At 34.0% G+C, this 10108-nt stretch overlaps 1 protein-coding gene and 1 non-coding gene across 2 annotated transcripts in view; one reads left to right on the forward strand and one right to left on the reverse strand.

Annotated features, from left to right (window-relative positions):
* Positions 1 to 10108, forward strand: part of LOC106879834 (DNA repair protein XRCC3) — a 200197-nt gene that overhangs the window by 55198 nt on the left and 134891 nt on the right. The window lies entirely within an intron of this gene.
* Positions 3691 to 3797, reverse strand: LOC128249135 (U6 spliceosomal RNA). The gene has a single exon (XR_008265256.1). It is a non-coding gene; the product is annotated as a U6 spliceosomal RNA (small nuclear RNA).

Genomic DNA, 10108 nt, shown 5'->3' on the forward strand with positions numbered 1-10108 from the left:
ATATATATATATATATATATATATATATATATATATATATATATATAAACACCTAGATATATATAGACATATATCAAAACATATGTAGATATATATATATATATATATAACATGTATATATATAAACGTGTGTGTGTGTGTATATTTATATATATATATACATACACACACACACACACACACACACACACACACACACACTCACTATATATATGTGTGTGTGTATACATAGTCAAACATTCATACACAGCACACATATCAACATGATGTTTTGTTGTGTATTTTGAAATCGTCTTATCTACTGTTAAAAGGAAATGTTTTAGATAAATCTAAAAGATACAATGAAATTGTTATTTCCTTCTGTTTTGATTGTTTCACCAAGTGATTTTTGGAATGTTATACCAATGCTACAAAATGTTCCCATGAATTGATAAGATACTTATCCTCTTTCTGTCTTCAATATCTGAGTTTTGTTATTGTTTTCGTTGATAGTTTTCAAGAACAATGGTAGAGTATTTTATTGTAGTTAGTCTTTGCTTCAACTCTTTACCTCTCATCGATCTGAGGATGAAATACTGCATCAGAAATTATTGTTACCCATTGCTTGAATGTTAATTTTTCTTCCTTGTCGTCAGTATCACGGTCATCATCGCTGCCGCCACCACCATCGTCGTTATTACCACCACCACCATCATCATCATCATCATCATCATCATCATCATCATCATCATCATCATCATCAATAACTACATCCCCATTATCTGACAATTGTTTTACTATACCAGTATGGATTAAATAATTTTGCTATGCAGAATGTATGTATGCTATGTTCTTATCTTAACTCTAAGGCTTAGTTAATATTCACTTGTCAATCTTTACTATTTTCCAAGTCTTTGTGTCATGACTACTACATGTATGTTCCATCAAGCAAATCATACCATCATTCCATTTCACATGCACAGTCTATCCACATTGCATGAGGTTACAACATTTACATGGTGGCATATGACATTTCTCCTGAAATAGATTAAAGCAATATTATAACACATAAATGCTTCACCTCCTGTATACCCAGTACCACAATATATTAAATCCCAAACTAGTGCTACATGACTAGAAGCTCTACCAACGTTGCCAAGGGGAAATGTTTGTTGTTTAAATATTACAACTCAAATATGATGATAAATTAATTTCTCTACTTTTGTTATAAAGCTTCATGCATTTAGTGTATTTAGTGCTTACGTGTCACTGACATATATCATCATACTTTCCTGCAGCTTCATCATAATATTTCTTTACCTCATAGCATTACCCGTATTACATAGATTAAAAATTTATGGACTGTTTCTAGCCAGCCATGCAATCAGTTAATGGTCTTTGGTGAAATGGTAGTGTGAACTCTTAACAATTCTAGCACATCTGGTACATTAAACTCTTTTGATTCCTCAGTAACCATACTAATGGTGGTTATATTGCTTTTGCTTGTCTAGATAGTTTATATTAACTATACAGTGTAACTACCTATCTATTTGGCTTCATGAATTGCAAAGTGTAGAAAACTCAATGTAGTAAATAATTAGCTTTGGATAAATGATATATATATGTTCATGTATTTGTTATATTTGGTCTTCACTTCAGGTTTATTATTATTATTTTAGTTCCTTTGTCAAAGCTCTTTTGTCACACATCCTGTGACCTCTTTGGTGACTCACTATCCAATGTGGTATACCACAGAAAGACAAAATGGAATAAACAGGACAAGAGGAGACATGTGGGATAGAGAGTCACTGAAGAGCTCACAGGATGTATGATGAAAGAGCTTTGACAAAGAAACTAAAATAATAATAATAATAAAGCTGAAGTAAAGACCAAATATATAGTGCGTTGTTCAGCAGGTACTTATTTTATCAATCTAGAAAGGGTGAAATGCAATGTTAACCTTGGCAGAATTTGAGCTCAGAATGAAGAGACAAATGAATGAAATGCTGCTAAGCATTTTTCCTGTTGTGCTAATGCTTCTGCCAGCTTACCACCTTCATATTGCTAACTATGAGGTGGTATCAAAAGGTTCCCAGACTATTTATGTTTAATAAAAAAATAACTTATTTACCTAAGTTTTGATGTCATCTTCAAAACATTCGTTTTGTGCAGTAATACACTGATCCCAGCATCCCTGTCACTTTTGGAATCTGGCCTGGAAGTTGTTTTCCATAAGTGAGGACCTGTGATTCACTCTGAATCTCGACAACAGTGTTAAAATGGCACCTTTTGAGCTGTATTTTCATCTTGGAGAAGAGATGGAAATTCACAAGTGCTAAATCTGGTGAATAAGGTGAGTACAGAAGTGATACTATGTTGTTTTTGGCAAGAAACTCATGAGTGAAGAGAGCTTGGTAACAGAGTGCATTGTCATCATGAAGAATCCAATTCTTCATGCTCCACAGATCTAGTCACTTCCACCAAATGTCCTCCCTCAAACACTTCAAAACATTGCAGTAGAACTCTCAATTAATGGTTTGGCTCTGGGGGACAAATTCTTAATGCACAATACCATATTTCTGGGGGTGATGCTCATGGCAGGTCTTCCAAGGACATTCTTCTGCTTTTGAAGTGCCCATGCTACTCAAAACATTGTGTACGCCTTGTCACAGTAAGTTTGCTGAAGTATGCTCAATGTCTCTGTAGCTAACTTCCCAAGTTTAATGCAAAATTTCATGTTAGCTCTTTATTCCTGTCCATGACAAAATCACAGACTACACATAAACAAAAGTTTCACAACTTGTGAAGTAAACACAATGATGTCGCTCAGCACACTGCCTCATGAAGGTCACTCACTGCATGCACAACCATGCACTGCCATCTGTTGGCGCACTACAGAACTAGTACAGGAACTTTTTGATACCACCTCATATTAAACTCACTCCTCACTACCTACCAAGGTTAATTATAATTTTCATTCATTAATCAAAATTTTAGGTTGTCTCCTTTGCCTTTCTTAACCAGAATTTGTCATTAGTTAATGACTGTTGTCATCACTTAATGTAATTTTAATTCAAATTGCTTGGCTTACTTACACTATATCTGCTGTTGCCTACCTCTCTATTGTATTTTCAAGCAGTAGGCACCCCTAGACATATTTCCTCAGTCATTCTGTACATAATGTGTGTGTGTGTGTGTGTGAGAGAGAGAGAGAGTAAGTCACAGTATAGTTCCAAGAATACTTAACCTGATATCAAATTTAGATAATAACTATGATCAGATAATGATGATGATAATGTTGACAATCACTTGAATTATACTCTTAAATACCTTCTTTACATAGTCAAGAAAAAGCAAGAGTTCAAGTTGAGTCTTTTAGCTGTAAGTTGATGTACAATTATGTTTGCTGGCATTGCAATGTTTTTTTTATTGTTTTGTTTTTTTTACCAGGTCTATTATGCTATAGTATGTATTCCCTCTTCATGTTGAATATTGGTTTCAAATTTTGGCACAAGACCAGCAGTCTTGAGGAAGGGGCTAAGTTGGTTACATCGACCCCAGTGCTAAACTGGTACTTATTTTATCAACCCTCAAAGGATGAAAAGCAAAGTCAACCTTGACAGAATTTGAACTGAGAATGTACAGACAGATGAAATGCCACTAAGCATTTTGCCCTGCATACTAACAATTCTGCCAGCTCACTACATCAAGAAAAATATGGAATGCTTCATGAATTTACATGTTATTCTTGCACAGGGGCGATGCTAATGTCCTCTGTATCATTCTAATTCTAGTATATGTACAGCCAAAGCTAGTACTTTCATATTATCACACAAAACAATACTATCACACAAAATATTATCACACAGAATATCGTCACACAAAACAAACTGTTAACATCATTCTGTCTTTCCTTCACTATTATTACTGGCAGACTTTAGATCATGTAGGTGTATTTTTACCCACTCCAATGTTTACACACGGCCAGTCATATGTCGCTCTGAGTAGAGCAATGGACTCCAGTAATTTGAAAATTAGTGTCGACCAAACAGAAAATGTCATCTCCAAAGACATTTTGTAATCATATTGGTATTATTGAAAGGAATGTGATTCATAATTTAAATAAGGAAATTTGTGAACTTTGAATGTATAAGAGTATAAACAAACATAAAATAGTGTAAACAACTAAAATAAAAGTATATCTAAATAACATTTCTTCTTAATACTCTTTATGTAGTGGTCGAAGGAAGCTCTGACTTTCATTAAGAGTGGTCCACATAACCATTCGTGATACAGAGGCTGGGAGCCTATTTCAGTTCAGGAGTGAATCGTCATCGCATGTCACTTAGTCGCAAACACATGTCAATAGATATGACCAACTATAATGTGATTTCTCTAAGACATCACCCAGTGTGATTCCCCAAGAGACTTAGCAGTGGCTTATAACTGTCACTAACTAAAAGTGTGGCCTATCAAAAAGATTCTGAACTTTTCACTGGTCCATGTCAACACCAGTACCTCTTTTTTGATATGACCATATCTCTGCCCAACTGATGTAAGAGATCTGGAAGCATAATTGACAGGCCTCCATTCCTCATTCTGTTTCTGTTGAAAATAAACACTCCCAGTCTGAAACTGGATGTATCTGCTGACACTTAACATCTCCAAACTATTCATGATTTGGGTTTGGTTGGCTCTCCAGAGCCAGTGATTTTTCATATGCAGCAAGTCTCTTAGGAGTTTCACCTTTTCTGCTAACTTAACTTTCCTGATATATCATTCCCAGGAAGCTACATGGCTAACTTACATTGGGGGGCTCCTGCATATCTCTTTCTTATTGTTGTGGTTTTACTTGAGTCTGACTTTACTTGTTTATTTGAAATGATGTGACCCAGGAAATTAACCTCCCACTTATATTCCCCTAAGTTTAGAATTATTCCTGCATTCTCAATTTCTTCAGCATCACATGAAGTCAAGAGCCAAGTTCCTTCTGTGTACACCATCATATAACTACATCATCTACATTTCAAAGAATGTCCTCTAAACTCTCTGCAGCCTCTGCAACAATTCTATTTGTTGCTTCTTTATATTAAAGCATACTTTTCCACATACCACATTCTTCAATAAAAAATACAAGAAATCTATCTTTAATTGTGCCATACTATAGTTATTCAAAGTCAACTTTGGATAGATTCAACCTTTTAGAATAATGTTTCATGTCCACCACCCCATCCCACAAACACACACACACATATAGACTTACACCACAATATCTACATACTATTTTTAATTAATTTAAATTTGACTTGTATTTCATGATGAGATAAAACATAGTGTAAGTTAAGTGCTGGGGGATCAGTTTAATTCTCCCAAAACTTGTAGCTTTATACAGTGTTAGAAATCAATATTTATTTAGTTGTATTGCTTTATCTCCTATATTGAAATCCTATCAGTTTAATTTGCCTTTCATCTCCCCATGATCAATATAAAAAAAAATACTAGTCATGTGCTGGTGTCATTTCAATCAACTATATGTCTCACCTTTATAAGTTTATGGCCGTGTGCCACTGTGAAAAACAAATCGTTATTCCACTTATTTTCTATTTTCTATTTTCACCTTGATAAGTTTACAAATTTGGAACAAATGAAATGACTGCAAACAATGGCTGATTCTTTCATATGACCTTATATCTCTTTTGGCTTCATTAGTTAAACTTTCTCAGTGCTTTATTGTCTTTATAAGTTGAGTACTAGATAATCGGTCTAGCATGAAAGCCTTGGCTATTGTTCTCAGAAAGATGCATTGTAACACTTTTGATGTGTTGTGAAGAAGCTGAGAATTTCAGATTAAACCACCTGCTTCTAAACTATACAAAGATCCTTACTTGCTGAGTTAATTTTGACATTAAAATCAATATCTCAATTATTATTGGTTTACAGTTCTCAAAATAGCTTAAAGCTATTTATCTCACCTTAATGACATAGTTTTCAGCTGAAAAACAAGAGTGATTCCATCAAAAGAGCCAAAGAAAAGAAAATCAAATACCATTATTTTGAGCCATCATCTGTCATTAGAGAGAGAGAATGTGTGTGTGGAAGGGATGTTGTGTTCATTCAAAGATGTTACACACTACCACGATATCATACATTATTTATTATTAACAAACTACATTGTTTAGTTAACTAGCAGCTGCATTCATGTACCTTTCAACATAGGTGCAATCACATTCATGTGAAATGGAAGAAAATCTATATTCATTTTTATGTATGTTTATGTACATAAAGCACACACACATTTGTAACTTGGAATATTAAGATTTATCTTTGCAGAAATTTAATTAAGACTTTCTTTTTGTGATTAGTTTTTCATTTCTTGTCGTATATTTAAGTTTTATAAATGTAATAATATCTTGAAATAGTGTAAATTTATTGATGCAAGCAAGGGATGAGTATGGAGAGAGGCAAACAAATGTGAGGTTTAAACTGAAAAAGAAATATGTGAATAAGCATTGAAATACCACCACTATCGTCACTATCACTGTTTTCATCAACATCAGCTCAAACAAGACAGTCTCCCTCAAATCATCATTATCATTTTAATGCCTACTTTTCCATGTTTGCATGAATCAGACAAAAGTATGTTGGAGCAGAGTTTTCTATGGATGGATGTCCTTTCTATTGCCAACCATTATTTGTTTCTAAGTGGAGTAATAATTCTTTCTACTATAGGTACAAAACCTGAAATTTTGTGGGAGAGGATTAGTCAATAATATCAACCCCAGTACTCAACTGGTATTTATTTCAACCCTGAAAGGATGAAAGACAAAATCAACGCTTGGCAGAGTTTGAACTCAGAACATAAAGACTGATGAAATGCCGCTAAGCATTTTGTCAGGCATGCTCAACAATTTTGCCAGCTCGCTACCTTTCAGTGGAATTATAATCACGATGTGCCTATGTGGAGAACTGGAAACAAACAAAAACAGGGAAACAACAACTGGAAGCAAACATGAACAAGTTTTTTGTCTATAAAGATCATGCAACATGTCAAGACATGCCAAGAAACCTGGACATGCTTTTAGAGTGGACTGCAAGCAAATGGCACTATTACCAAAGCTGTTGTTTACAAACAGCAAGTGAACATATGTAGACAAAGGAAATGGAAACTCTCTCTCTCTCTCTCTCTCTCTCTTTTCTCTCTCTCACTCTCTCTCTCTTATATAATGATATTTTTTCAATAGAAATATTACCCTAGTAGGCATGTTCTTCCAGCAATTTCCAGTTTGTACCCTTCTTCTCGTGTATAGCCCCCTCCAGCAAAATTTCCTTCAGTTCTTCAGGATAATTAGTAGTATCTTCTGTACCACCATCCATTTTAGTGTTTAGCAGCAATTTAATGTACCACTTAAATCTTTTGAAGTAGCCTTTACTAAAAATAAAAGGTTTTGCATCAAAAGTTGTAGCTCACACCTTAAAAACTGTCATACATGTTTATCTGTCACCATGTTTATCTGCACACTACTTCCAGTTCAACCATCAATTTACACATTAAGAAGCCATTCCATTTTTAAGTGTCACATCAGATTCCTGAATAAACAATGTCTGGGTATTTAATGGAGTGGCCTCAAGAGCATTTGACCGTAATTTTATTTTTATTGTTATATATTGTTCTCTGTGGTGAGAAATTCTGTTGCTAGTTCTAATCACATACAAGCTTCCTCATTGGCCTACTTAGTAGGTATGAAAGGCTAAGTCAACTTCCCAGCTGGTTTTGAACTTCAATATTACAGCCAGTCCATCATCTATCTTTCTAATGATCAAACAATCATAACATCTATTTTACAAATTATCACTGAGGCATGTATAAATATATCTAGCAGATACCACTATATAATGATTTCAAATTTTGGCACAAAGCCAGCAAGTTTAGGGGAGAGAGTAAGTCGATTACATCAACCACAGTGCTCAACTGGCACTTATTTTTTCAACCTTGAAGGGATGAAAGACAAAGTTGATCTCAGTGAAATTTGAACTCAGAACATGAAGACAGACGAAATGCTGCTAAGCATTTTGCCTGGCATACTAACGATTCTGCCAGCTCACTGCCTTGATACCACTATATAATGCCAGCCAAAGAGTTATGATTATGACTTTAGATAAATAACCCAGTATCTTAACAACTGTACCAATGCACTGTTTGGAAACTCTTCACCTCTAAGACCGTTTTGATGATATATTTACTGTTAATATTTATTTATTATATTGGTTCTAGCTCTATTTGTGAAGTAATGTATTTAGATTGAACAATTGCTTCTAAATATGTGAATAAGATAATATTTTTTTAATGTTTACAAATGCAACTATATTTCAATATAAACTCATCTATTTTGTGCTGAAATTATATTTTATTATTTAACAGTTTGCAAACCTGTACCTGAGTGAAACTTGTTCTTGTTATTTATCTAGAATAAATTTGGCAACAATCTACAAAGTTTCAGTTGGTCACTATAGTAGTGATGATGGCAGTTGTCTGACCCTGGAACCCTAATGGCAGAGGCCACTAATTTGTAACTAATACCAACCTTTTAAAGACAGTAATTATATTTAGTCTTAAACTACATATTTAATTATATTATCTTGAAATTTTACATTTCTTATGACAGAATGAGTAAATATCTCAGCATAATCAATAAATATCCATAAAATTTGTATATAGATGTTACTAACTCACCTCTGACCCCTCTCTTCAAGATCTCTGCCAAACATTTTAGATTTTGTTCAACACCAGCTTAAACCATTGAACCATTGTTTAGGCATCCTCATTCAGCTCTGGTGAAGCAAACTGTAGCTTGAGAACTATAGCATTAAGACTGTCTGTTAAATGTATGACTATGATAGTCATTCACTAATATTGATTTTTCCTTACTGCATAAATATTTCTGGTTATTTTTATTTATACTCCTTGCATTAAATATGTTAACACTAACTTAACCACAGTATCAGTAATGAAGTGACTGTTAACATACCAAATGTGGTGAGCATGTTAACTCTAATTCATTGAAACTAAGCCTGTATTAGGCAGAGATAAATATTGTTGAATAATGATTAACTAAAGCAAACAAAAGCAAGGACCAGAATTGAAAATCAAAGAGAAAGCAATTTTTAAAAAAATGCTAACACATTAGAATTCCAATTAATTAAAATTTGAAATAGGTAATGCAGTGGTTGGTCGATTAGTCTGATCTTTATCAGGCACTTCCAGACATGATTCAGTCTTCTTATTAGACCCCATAATAAAGGTAAGCAAGGTAGCAGAATTGTTAAAGCATTAGAAAAATACTTTGCAGCCATGTCTTTCAGCTCTTTACATTCTGAGATCAAAGCCTGCTGAGATCAACTTTGTTTTTCATCCTTTTGGGGGTCAATGAAATAAAGCACTACTTCAGTAGTGTGGTCGAAAAAATAAAGTATCTGTACCAGTTATGGTATTAACTAACATGGTTCAATGGTATTAACTACCATTCTTTCCTCAAAATTGTTAATTATGTGCCTAAATTAGAAACATTATCAAACTTCCCTGTGAAATGTAGTTTATGTGACTTAAACTACATGCTTTTGTTTCTTAACACAAAAAAAGACAGTGGATTGGTAGAATTGTTTTAGCATCAAACAAAATGCTTTTTGTTGTTTATGGCCCTTTACATTCCAAGCTTAAATACCTCACTAAGTCAGAGCCATCGCATGACTTTTAGAGGCCCCCTGCAACTTTTTGTTTCAAGGCCCCATCTCTTCAATCAAAATTCATAATCTATGCGCCTTTATTATCTGCAAAAATCAAACAGTCCCTTACAGCTTGTTGCATTTTAGAATCATCACAGCAGAGTCTGCTGCCATGATTCTAAAATATGACACGTAAGAAAACTAACGGTATATCTTTTTTCTACTCCTCCGTACATAGATACATACACTCACACAAACTTCTGTGTGTGCATATTCACATGCGCACACCTTGTGTTTGGTACAGAAAGAATTTTGCCTCCAGTTTTTATTGCCTTAGGAGGTCAAAGGCCACTGTTCTAGGTACAAAGTGACCAGCTTTTCAACAACATCAAATATATATATATATATA

This window comes from Octopus bimaculoides, chromosome 11 (genome assembly GCF_001194135.2).
Source record: "Octopus bimaculoides isolate UCB-OBI-ISO-001 chromosome 11, ASM119413v2, whole genome shotgun sequence".
Taxonomy (NCBI): domain Eukaryota; kingdom Metazoa; phylum Mollusca; class Cephalopoda; order Octopoda; family Octopodidae; genus Octopus; species Octopus bimaculoides.